Source organism: Dendrobates tinctorius, unplaced genomic scaffold (assembly GCF_039654945.1).
Source record: "Dendrobates tinctorius isolate UK_male_01 unplaced genomic scaffold, ASM3965494v1 ptg000008l, whole genome shotgun sequence".
Taxonomy (NCBI): Eukaryota; Metazoa; Chordata; class Amphibia; order Anura; family Dendrobatidae; genus Dendrobates; species Dendrobates tinctorius.
The window spans coordinates 69999031-70012495 of NW_027361676.1; the positions used below are offsets into that span (position 1 = coordinate 69999031).

At 42.2% G+C, this 13465-nt stretch overlaps 1 protein-coding gene across 6 annotated transcripts in view; it reads left to right on the forward strand.

Annotated features, from left to right (window-relative positions):
* STOX2 (storkhead box 2) overlaps positions 1-13465 on the forward strand; it is a 183755-nt gene that overhangs the window by 162705 nt on the left and 7585 nt on the right. The window lies entirely within an intron of this gene.

Sequence of the window (13465 nt, forward strand, 5' to 3'; positions counted from 1 at the left end):
CAGCACCATGATGGCGTCTGACCCATAGACTTGTATTTCCAATTTTGAACCAACACTTGGATCAATACCTGACATGTCTCTGCAATTTTGCACAGACCACTCAGTCCGAGGAAAAAAATCTGACATGTGAACAGCCCCATAGACTGTCATAGGTATGAGAGCTATCTGAGGAAAAAAATAGCATGCACACCTGAAAAACTCATGAATGAGCTCTAATACAGAATGTCATCAGATTTCAATAGCGGCAGTTAACAATAATGCTAATAATCTGTACAGAACGGGAATATATTCAGCAGCGCCTTCCAATTATGGAAGAAACAAAACAAGTAAAATGACATGTAACCTAACATTCTGGTAGTGTTCCTTAACTATCCCTCCTGACCTACTACCTGGATGGTTGATAAGGGCCAATGATTGACCACATGTATATGACTATCTAAGAACAGTCTGTAAGGTACAACGCTTGGAGAAATTATTTACCTGTTAGAATGTTTATTATTCACACAAAAATGGGAAGCGTAAACTCCAAACTCCTTGGTGGTGTCACTAATGGTTGGATGCAAAATCAAGGCCTCAATGCAAGGCGACGATGCTAACCACTGAGCCACCATGCACTATCCCGCCAATTTGAAATATTGGTTATTAGAGTGTGTTCAATTTAAGGCTACGTGCACACACTGCGGATTGTAGTGCGGATTTAAAAGACCTGCGGATTGCTCTGCGGTTTTGCCCTGCGGTTTTTCATCTCCTCAATGGAGGAGATGGCAGACCGCAGCGGAATCCGCAGAAAGAATTGACATGTCAATTCTTTCTGCGGTTTCAAAACCGCAGAAAAACCGCGCGGTAAAATCCGCACCGTCTGCACTGTGGTTTTGTATTCCCATAGGGAATAATAGTACTGTACACCGCAGCAAAAACTGCTGCGGACCCGCAGCGGCCAAAACCGCTGCGGAACCGCAGCGTGTGCACACACCCTGATAAGTGTTGTATTTAATAAGTTGTGTGTTATTATAGTGGTCTTAAAGTTTCAGAAGACCCTCGTCCCCTACTGCAACTTGTTTAAAAAAAAAAAAAAAAAAATTGTTCTTTTTGCAACCTCCCTGATTAAATGTCTGCAGCACTGACATCATGTCGGCAGCCCTGCGGCCAATACCGGATCTCATGGATGATGGCACAAGCTGCTCAAAGCCGATGAGCTCAGTTTTTGGCTGCACTTCACGTCGTCTATGCTGCAGACAACAAAAGACATAGGGAACCGTAGAAGAGATCCTGTGCTGGACCTGGGGAGGGTGACTAAAGCACATTTATTTTTATTTTTTTTAAACAAACTACAACCAGAAGACAGAAGCTAGGCGAAAACCACTTTAATCAGACAATTTCAGTAATTTAATGTTTTAATAAAATTGTTAATTGTGATGAGTTTAAGGCTATGATGCATGATGTAGTTTTGTTAGACCTACAGTATGTGTCAACCTCCGCACCACTAACTTTTAGACATTACATTTCAATAGAAGTCAGATAAATGTTATTTTCCTGACTCTATAGCCTTCTGGAGCCCATCAGACATCTCTAGAAGCAAATTTGACTCTTTCAAATTCCTGTAGTAGAAATTTGCCTCAATAAACAGCAGCCAAAACTTTAACTTATCAACATTTTCAATTAATTATAGTCCATTTTAATTTATTATTGACCATTTACTGTCATATCATTACTAGTGTGCCTGCCATCTCTCCAGTTTTCCATGCTATATACTAGATATGGTGTAGTAAGTGATTTATCTGGGTTTGCGTGTTTATTTTTTGTGATTTATTATTCTGGAAGTGTTCCTAGTAGTTTTTTTTATTTTTTGAGGGTGTTAAACCTTGCATAGAATTTCTAGGCCCAATAAAAAGGCACATTTTTGGGTCCACCTTTTGCAGGTAAAATGACCTGTGGTTGACAATGCCACCAAAATGCCATCAACTGGTTCTTCCATTGCCTAACCCTATTAAATAGCAAAAAAAGAAACCCTGAGCATAAGATCGGTTGTCTTTGGAGTTAATTGATATCCACCACATCAGAGATAAGGGAACCCCGACAAGTATCAACAAAGCTAAAACACTGCTGCAGTGCTGTATAGTGGTCCACTACACATTGTGGGGACCTCCAGGAGGGTGCATCACCCGTCAGACTGCTGCTAATGAGCCAGCAAAGAATGCTAAATGACTTGATATCTAGTCGATTGGTGCTCATTAAGATTCATAGGCAGGCCGTAATCATCACATCTAAATACACCATTAGTCTTTGCATGTCCTGAACTCCTCACCCATGACTCATTATCTCTGATGTCACATGGGTGAGTAGACCATGGGTCTCCATTGTGTACATGTATGGTTCTATTTAGTCAGTACTAGAGATGATTGAATCTTTTGAATTTCACCAGGTTTATTGATTTCTCCCCAAAAATTAGCTTTACAGCAAATTAATTTGTTGTGAGTCACAATACTGCAAAGCCTCAAATTGTCCTGAAAATAAGTGTGTGTAACACTCTGAGGTCTCCTAGGACAACCCATTTCAAGCCTTTTTTAACCCCATAACAACTGCCAAAACACCTCTTAATGGCGGCAATTAAGGGTACTTAAACCACAGTGCCGCTTTTTAATGGCACTGAGGAATAAGGGTATAGCGCCCCAAGAGTCGTATTTTCTCCGGGGTCTCGGCTACCCCCAGAGAACATGATTCGGGTCGGTTTTTACTGACCCTGCTGTTATGATCGCCGTTATTAATGGTATAACAGCAACCGCAAAAAAAGTCAGATTTTTCCATTTAATTTCTCTCTCCTCTGATGTGATTGCACATCAGAGAAGAGAGAAATAGGGTCCCCTGATCTCCCCCCCCCCCCCCCCCCGTGAAGTCACCCGGGCCTCCGGCGTCTTCTTAGTAAATCAAAACTCCCTTTCTCACCCCCTTAGTTAAACTAATTTTTAAAAAATGTACCGTATTTATTTCCATTTTTCCATTAGGGTTAGAGTTGGGCTAAAGTGAGTTGGGCTAAAGTTATGGTTGGGGCTAGGGTTGGGATTATGGTTAGGGGTGTGTTAGGGTTATGGTTAGGGTTGGGATTAGGGTTAGGGGTGTGTTGGGGTTATGGTTGGGGTTGGGATTAGGGTTAGGGGTGTGCTGGGGCTAGGGTTGGGGTTAGGGGTGTGTTGGGGCTAGGGTTATGGTTAGGGTTGGGATTAGGGTTAGGGGTGTGCTGGGGTTAGGGTTGTGGTTAGGGTTATGGTTAAGGTTGGGATTAGGGGGATAGGGTTTGAGTTAGAATTGGGGGGTTTCCACTGTTTAGGTACATCAGGGGGTCTCTAAACGCGACATGGTGCCACCATTGATTCCAGCCAATTTTGCGTTCAAAAAGTCAAACAGTGCTCCCTACCTTCTGAGCCCTGCTATGCACCCAAACAGTGGCTTTTCCCTTATGGGTTATCGACATACTCAGGAGAAATTGCACAACAAATTTTGTGGTCCATTTTCTCCTGATACCCCTGTGAAAATAAAACAAAATTGGTTCCAAAGAACATTTTTTGTGATAAAAGTAAAATGTTCATTTTTTCCATCCATATTGCTTTAGTTCTCGTGAACCACCTGAAGAGTTAATAAACATCTTGAATGTGGTTTTGAGCACCTTGAGGGGAGCAGTTTTTAGAATGGTGTCATTTTTGGGTATTTTCTGTTATATTGATCCCCCCCAAACTCACTTCAAATGTGAGGTGGTCCCTTAAAAAAAATGGTTTTGTAAATTTTTTTGGAAAAATAATATATAGCAGGTCAACTTTTAACCCTTATAACGTCCTAACAAAGAATATTTGTTTCCAAAACTGTGCTGATGGAAAGTAGACATGTGGGAAACTCTGATTAAGAGTATGTGCACACGTTGCGGATTCGTGTGCAGATCTTTCCGCGCGGAATCTGCAGAATCCGCAGGTCAAAATGCCTGCGTTTTACACCTGTGGATTCCTAGAATGGAATAGGTGTAAAAATGCTGCGGAATCCGCACAAAGAATTGACATGCTGCGGAAAATAAACCGCTGTGTTTCCGCGTGGAATTTTCCACCACATGTGCACAGTGGTTTTTGTTTTCCATAGGATAACATGGTACTGTACACCGCATGGAAAACTGCTGCGAATCCGCAGGGCCAGAGCCGCATACGAATCCGCAACGTGTGCACACACCCTAAGGCTATGTGCACACACTTCAGATTCACCTGCGGGTTTTTTCCCGCGGAACCGCAGGTAAAGTGACCTGCGGTTTTGCCCTGCGGTTTCACACCTCTACTATGTTAAAGGTGTGAAACCGCAGCAGAATCCGCAGAAATAATGGACATGCTGCGGGAAAAAAAACGCAGCAAAACCGCGCAGAAAAAAACGCAGCGTGAGCACTGCGGTTTTGAAAACCCATAGGCTAACATGGTAAAGTACCATGTCTGCGGAACTGCTGCAGTTCCGCAGGGCCAAAACCGCAGCGGAACCGCAGCAAAAACCGCAGCGTGTGCACATAGCCTAAGTGTATAAAAATTAAGTTTGAAAATTGCAACATTTTTGCCAAATTTCAGTTTTTTTCATAAATAAACACAAATTATATTGAAGAAATTTTACCCACTGACATGAAGTACAATGTCATGAAAAAAACAGTCTCAGAATCAGTGGGATACGTTGAAGCGTTCCAGAGCTATAACCTCAAAGTGACAGTGGTCAGAATTGTAAAAATTGGCCCGGTCATTAAGTACCAAATTGGCTCTGTCACTAAGGGGTTAAGCTTTAAGAAGTAGCAGGCCGCATTGCAGGTGTGACACCTACAGTTGTCAATTTGGACTACTAAAGCAGATGTGTAAAAACAGACATTTACAATTATCCCCTTCACGACATGCTGCGAATGTATACAGCACAAGTTGGAAGCGGGTGTATTGAGCAGGCTCATGCAGCGAGCCCGCCCCATACCCGACAGGTGATGTCTGTGTATTACAGCCAGGACCTACCGCTAACAATCGCGGGTGAAGGGGAGCTCAGTCCGCGATTGCTAACCTGTTAAATGCCGCTGTCAAACACTGCGATGTGCACACGTGTTGGTTCTTCGGCCCATTGGCGTGCTGGTGACGTGATCACAGGTCGCCGATGGGTTGTCATGACAGCCAGGGGTCAGCTGAAGACATTACTGAGCTCCTCTGAATCCCTTCCTGTGGCTGGCCGGGCTTCAAAGGAGACTGATTTCTGTTATATGCAGCGATGTTTTGGCACCCTTACATATACTGTAGCAGAAGCGATCAGACAGTTGCATCTTCAAGCCCACTAAGGGGGCTAACAAGAACAGTAAAAAAAAAAAAAAACACCTATAAGTTCAAATCAACCCCTTTCCCCCAATAACAATAAAGATCTAAAAAAAAATACACGTGGTATCACCGCATTCAGAAAAACTTCACCATTCAAAATATAAAAACAATTAACATGATCGGTAAACACCGTAAATGTAAAAAGTTCAAGTATGCCAAAATTAAGGGTTTTTTTGGTGTCCACAATTCCACTAAAAATGCTGTAACAGTCGATCAAAAAGTCACATCTACCCCAAAATAGTACTAATAAAATGTTGTCTTGCTTCGCAAAAAAATAAGCTATAGTACAGCTCCATCAGACGAAAAATAAAAATGTTACGGGGCTCGGAAAATGGTGATACAACCCCCAATATTTTGCTTAAAGGGAATCTGTCACCTATTTTTTGGTATATATGATGCGGCCACCACCATCAGAGGCTTATCTACAGCATTCTGTAATGCTGTAGATAAGCCCCCGATGTAACCTGAAAGAAGAAAGACGAGTTATATTATACTCACCGGGGGGGCAGTCCAGGTCCGGTGCCTCCCATCTTCTCGCAATGACGTTCTCTTCTTTGCTTCCTGTCGCGGCGCAGGCGCACTGCTATGCCCTGTTGAGGGCAGAGCAGAGTACTGCAGTGTGCAGGCGCTGGGAAAGGGCATCAACAGGGCAGAGCAGTGCACCGGAGCCGCGACAGGAAGCAAAGAAGAGGACATCATCATATGAAGATAGGAGGCACCGGACCGCGGCACCCTCCGGACCCGGACCGCCCTCCGGTGAGTATAATATAACTCGTTTTTCTTATCTTTCAGGTTACATCGGGGGCTTATCTATAGCATTACAGAATGCTGTAGATAAGCCCCTGATGGCGGTGGCCGCATGTTATATACCAAAAAATAGCTGACAGATTCCCTCTAACAAACAAGCAATTTTTTTCCCCATGTAAGTTTTGCAGCTGCCTAACAGTGGTGAGACATGCTGCGCCGACTCGAACATAGTTTTCGAGCACACCGAAGACACTCTGTTAGCACCTGATCTTATCCCAGCACGTTCACTCATCACTGTTTAAGACTTCTTTCTAGTTACATGACTAGGACTATACATATCAGTCGGTGCCATCGGCACACGTTTAGACTTATTGGCTGAGTTTCGTCTATCACTGGGTGCTGCTCTACCACCAAATATCAGCATGGCTCTAATATGCCAAATGTTGAGTGTCCTAAATCCAGATGTAGATATGAGAATGCTATTTTAGCTTTTAAAATCTTTTTGACTCCCGGAGATGAATAATCAGTTGGAAATGTGATTTGACAGAATTTGTTATTACCTAAGCTATAAAGTCTCTTTACACATAGAGCAGATTTATTGTATCTGTCCTCTTGTAGCCTGTCTGAGAATATCGGGACTGAAGTAGCAGGATTGTATATCCACAAATGTATATTCCAAAGCAGCAATGGATAAAAAATAACTTTTAATCAAAAATTAGATTAAAAAATGACAAACATCACCCTTGTGAAGAAATCACACAGAAAAACCACAAAAACGTAAAGACATACAGATAAAAATGCTCGCAGGATCTTCCTGCTTGATGAATTGGGTATGTGGCCTCTTTGTCGGATTTTGACTGATGGACAAAAACGGATGTGTGAAACAGGCCTATGCATGAAGCACGTATGTGGAAATGGTTATGACGATCCACTAAATGCATTATAGAGCTTAATCTCTCCATCTGGAGGATATGTAAGAATACTTAATGGTGTGCACAGAGCACTTCTCAGGAGACTGTATGATAATGTTTTGTAACCATATCTATTAGTGGTGGTTATAGTTCTGGTGGTCTAACTTTGCAAGTGTGACAGTAACAATTTGCTCTAGTCTGAGCTTGTCGCATCAAGGCATTTGTTTGATCCATCTGACAACCATTCAAAAATACGTTTCATTATTGACAAAGAAGCCACATACCCAATTCATCAAGCAGGAAGACCCTGCGAGCATTTTTCTCTGTATGTCTTTACGTTTTTGTGGTTTTTCTGTGTGATTTCTTCACAAGGGTGATGTTTGTCATTTTTTAATCTAATTTTTTATTAAAAGTTATTTTTTATCCATTGCTGCTTTGGAATATCGTGACTGACAGATGTAACTTCTAAAATGGAAGGATCTATTTTTAAAAAATGAGTGTGAAAGGGCATTGATGGGATCACAGCCACTGAGCAGACAATGGTGCTTGCTCTCCCTCAGCTCCACATGCGTGCCAGCTCAATTTCCAAGTTTGTGTATCACCATGTAATAGCGTGCAAGCTTCTGATGTCATGTCCAACACTCCACCATAAAAGCTCTTAGAATGGACTGTGCACATGGGTGAGCACTGAGGCCACATTGGATCAATGTCAGGAATAGTAGAAAGTCATTTTATCATTCACATTGAGTTAATACATGACAGGTACACAAGATATGCCTGTAAAATGACTTCTGTGCCCTGTCCTGTCAGGACCTCATGTGCTGTAACTTCTGTCATCAGACGCTGCATCATATATGGATCTCTTCCCTTTCCTATAGATCAAGTTTTTATGAAATTTGCTGCTTATAGGCCAAATATAGATCTTTATATTTTTACTTTTATATGTACGTGACATTATTTACAAAATATTTTACAACTGTCCTAAAAACTATCCATGCGTTCCTGAATTTACATTATAGTAGTTGCTTAAATTACCCTGTGCATCCCAAGAAGCATTGCATCATAGTGTGCCGTATTGGCTTAAAGGAAAATAACTCCGAAATTTGACCTTGGAAGCATAGAAGAATACCACTAATTATTTTTGTCTTTTTCTGTGTGCCCCAGTGCATGTATAGAGCCCGCTAATGCTTATATACCACTGGCTGCATTGTTCTCCAATGTTTCCACATGATGAGGTGTAATAGTAAGTAAAGCCTTCATGTCTACTAGCAGGACAGGAAGCAGACAGGATTAGCAACTTGTCTGTATGCATCACTGCTTGCAACAACATATCCTGAAATTTGTGATATGAGATTGTCAGCTCTTTAAAGGGAATCTGTCACCTCATTTTTGGCCCATGAGATGCGGCCACGGCCATCAGCATTCTGTAATGCTGTAGATAAGCCCCCAATGTAACCTGAAAGATAAGAAAAACGAGTTAGATTATACTCACCCGAGGGTCCGGTCCAATGGGTGTCACCGTCCGATGCCTCCCATCTTCTAGCGATGACGTCCTCTTCCTTCTACCGCGGCTCCGGCGCAGGCGTACTATATCTGCCCTGTTGAAGGCAGAGTAAAGTACTGCAGTGCTTTTGTTTGGATTTTTTTCAGCGCTGGAGTGGTGCTTCTAATCTACCCTGGTCTATTTACCCTGGTCTCATAATTAACCCGCCGTCATCTTCAGCTCTTCCTGACACTTCTGGGTCCCATGCCACCATCTTGTGACCGCAACTTCTGGCTGGTTGGAAGTCAGACGTAACAGTCACAAGTTCTCAATGTAAGTGCATGAGAACCAGAGCGAGACTCTCATAGACTTGCATTGAAAGTGACCTCTGAGAGAGAGAGAGAGGGATCTGGCAGGTCACAAACTGCTGGAGACCAATGGGAGAGTGGTGATAGGATATGTAGATGGCGGTGGGCAAGTATAAGACCACAAACAGGACACAGCAGGGACTTTGGGTAATAAGCACCACTCTGTGCTGCAATAAAAAAAATTTGCTGGAGTGGCGCTTTAAAGAAAGAAAAAACATGATTTTACTATAATCTGTGATAAGATGTTGATGCTATGTACAATATGTCTGTGTGTGTGGCGACCGAGTGGTTATGATGTAAAATGCAGCTTTTTATGTAATTTTGTTAGCGTGTTGCGATATTGTATTGAATTTTTATTGTAAGAAATTAGAGCCCTTAAAAAAGACCGATTTTATATTTATTTTATAAAGGATGTAATAAAATATAGGATTTGACATAATGCTCATTAGAATAGCCTATACAAAAACTAAGAAAACTCCCTTTTCGTGACACAAGCCTATTTTGCCTATGAGACGCATTCAGCCAGGAAATACACGTTTCTCTACCAACATCATTTTAAGTGACTTATTCCCATATTTTCAATGTTCCTTGCACGAAGAGCCATTTTTCTACCTACCAGTAAATATCCGCATCGGCGAGAGTATACAGTATTAGCACAGCCACATGCCGGCCATTGACTGACTGTTGCGCTTCTGATGAAAGCCCAAATGCGGAATGGTAGGGAGCCCCTCTAACCGTCCAGCGATGAGCACTCCTAAGCAGCGCAGCACTCAGTCAATGGCCGGCATGTGCGAATACTGTATGTGCTGACTGTTTCTGGTGGTGATACATGGCTCTTAGTGGAAAAAATATTGAAAATGTGGGAATATTTTGTGGGACAGTGATGTCGGCAGAACAGAGGAATATGGATATTTCCTGGAGGTGACTTTAGCTGAAATTGTCTCATTTACATAATAGACTTGTGCTATAAAAATGTGATTTTTCTCAGTTTTGCGGAATCAACTTGTAAATTAATTCACTTTGTTAATTTTGTCACATGACATCAATTTTAAAGGGGTATTCCCGTCTCCAGGATCCCATTCCAATATGTAGTAGGGGTAATAATAATATTAGCAAATTCCTCCAATTAGGAATGTAGTATAGTTTATCTGATTTGCTATGTCGCTTAACTCATATGCAGGGCATTGTAGTGGCTTAGATATCCATGGTTATGACCACTAACATCTAAAGGGTTTAGTCACTTCTCCAAGATCCTATCCCAATACGTAGTAGGTGTAATAATAATAATATTAGGAAATGCCTCCAATTAGAAATGTAGTAAACTTCTTCTGATTAGCTATGTCACTTTCCCCATGTGCAGGGCATTGCAGTAGCTTAGGTATCCATGGTTACAACCACTCACAGTTAGTTGTTAGTGGTCGTAGCCATGGATACCTCAACTACTGCAATGCCTGCATATGGTGTAAGCGACATTGCGAACCAAAAGAACCATACTACATTTCTAATTTGAGGGATTTGCCATTATTATTATTACACCTACTACATATTGGGATAGGATCTTGGAGATGGGAATACCCCTTTAATACAACTTTAAAATAAATAATGCACCTTTTAGTGATACGTCTTCTTTAACGGCATTCAAGAGAAGGTGATGGTGGATACATCTATACAGTGCTTGTGTTTGGTTTTGTTGGGTGCGAGTTCTTGCTGATGCCCGGTGGTTGGGGAGATTGTTGGCTGACGTGTGACCACAATGCTGAGCAGCACAGGACAATCAGAGTGACTGCTTATTTCGTGCCTGGCTTCAGTTTGTTCTCCCTGGTGAAATGCATGGAGATTCTGTAACACAACAGACAGCACATAAGACTTATGCTTTGTCTATTATCAAAAACATTGCTTTATATGTATGTATGCAAGGGCTCCATAGAACAGGGTAAACGTACCGTACTGGGGAACATGGATGTGGATGGGGTACATGGGGGTGGATTGTCTGAGAGATCCCTGGCAAATTGTGATGTAATAATAATAAATAATAAGCTTTATTTTTATATAGCGCTAACATAATCCGCAGCGCTTTACAGTTTGCACACATTATCATCGCTGTCCCCAATGGGCTCACAATCTAGATTCCCTATCAGTATGTTTTTGGAGTGTGGGAGGAAACCGGAGTACACGGAGGAAACCCACGCAAACACGGGGAGAACATACAAACTCCTTGCAGATGTTGTCCTTGGTGGGATTTGAACCCAGAACTCCAGCGCTGCAAGGCATACATTTCTTCTGTTCAGACTGATACATAATAAGTAAAGGGTAGTGTTGGAAAAGCACTATCCTCGCAGTGGAGATATCATTCCATACCCCTGAGTCCCGGGAATAAAATATTAAATTTCATGTTTTACTTCAATGAATTATGAACATCTGAATTGGTCTTGTCCAACAAAATGTTCATTTACTGTAACAGGTGTCATTACGCTGTACATGTGTCAAAAACGGTAGCCATTTAGTCTATAGCATCCAAGATTTTATTTTCCTAGTACACCCAGCCAAAGCTGAATCCTAAGCCGATGCTTTCTGCAACAAGGTGAAGTTTTCCTTTAGGTAGCTCTCATACCTGAGAACCTATATGTTTTCACACAGTATTTTAACCTTACGCTCTCCTTTGACATGTCAGAATCTAGCTCTGGAGGTTGTACGTGACCTGTGACCGCACCATGGAAAATGCCTTAACTCTTCATATGAAACTATTAGATCTCAAAGTCACAGCCGTATAAAGCCTAAACCATTTATCAGCTATAGACTGGATAGGTAACAGTTGTTAGAATAGTGGGGTCCAACTACCTGAACTCCATCAATGACTAGATCTCTGTCGTTACCAAGCAGCATTACAGCCAGGTACGGACTGGGGCTGAAATTCAGTCCTGGCATTTGAAATCACACAGGCCCATGCTGTCCCTGTCCCCAAGAACCAGATGGGATATGTTACTAATATTACCCTGGACGGTAAAAAGCAAGATTTAAGACCAATATTTCTAATAATATCCATGGCCTGCTGGGAAAGTGACAGAGTCAGCGACTTTATGCTCCGTCACAACCCTTAACAGTATGGGTATCATGAGAACACCGATTCTGTTAACATTGTAACAGATAAGACAGCCCATGACCAGACAGGCCTTTCTGGCATTTGTCAGAATTGCCAGATGGCCAGTCCGGCCCCGATTACTGCAGTAGGAGGAGTTTAATGGAGTGGAGGTTGAGCATACAGTTGTAGCAAACTTTAATTTAAAGCACCACTCCAGACTTTCTTATTTGCGCGATCACATATGTGTATTACTTGTAGATACATACTCAACTGTCATCTTCATCTGTTTTCAGCCCCGTTTTGGTCACTTCAGCACCACGTAGCGGCTTTTGTAAGCCACTGCATCGCTGTGTGTTCTGGAAGTCACTTTTTTTCAATATAAATCTCTGGGACTCTGTAGCCTCTGAAATCCCATAGACTGTCATTGAGAAGATTTTAAAAAGTGACCTCCGCTTCACACAGCAACCACTGTGCGATTTGACAGGTCACAACTGCAATCATGTAGTGCCGGAGCGGGGTTGAAAACAGGTGAAGAGAGTTACCGGTGAGTATGTGACTACATGGATTACACTAACATACGGGATCCCTAACAATGGGATAACAAAAAAAAAGCTGGAGTGGTGCTTAAAAACTTAAAGGCGTTGTCCACTATTAGGACAACCCCTTCTTAATCTGAATATTTGCCCCTGTGAAAATAATAACACCTATACTCCCGGTGCCGACGCCATTCCTGAGGTGTTTGCACTCGCGTTCCTGGGGCTCATGTGTAATTGTTACGTCACATGAACCCTGTGCCCAATCAGTGCTGGCGTCACTGTCCCTGCCTTCTGACATATAAGTAATCAAGAGGAAATCAAAGCTGCCGCTGATATATCTGGTGGCGAGGACAGTGACGCCAACACTGATTGGGCACAGGGCTCATATGACGCAAACATGAGGCCTGGGAACGTATGTGTCTTTATTTTAACAGAGGAAGACATGGGGAATGAAAAGGAGTGGTCCTAGTAGTGGACAACCCCTTTAGTGTGTTACATACCTGTTGCACCTTAATTTGATGTGGTCAGTTGAGTGTACTGTGGCACTTGTCAAGTTAACATTGGCTAAATCTGTATGCTCTACAGTTCACAAGCTATGGCCTAAGGAAACGACTAAGTGCGTAGAGTTCACAGTCTTTATGGAGATCATCTTCTGACATGTCTTAAAGGGGTTTTCTTGGAGAGAAAGTTTGGTTTTTTGTTTTTTGTTTTTTTTTTGTTTGTTTTTACACACAATGGTATAAAAAAGAAAAAGTAAACAAAATTCACCAATTTCCTGCTGTTCCTGTTCCCATGACATCCTGTCATTGGAAGGTGACTTCTACACCGAATCACAGCCTCAACCCCTGCAGCTAGTGATTGGCTGCGGCAGTCACATGCAGGGCTGTGGAGTCAGTAAGCCAAACCTCTGACTTCTCAATTTCCACGACTCCAACTCCACAGCTCTGGTCACATGTCCTTGTGATAGGATGTAATTGC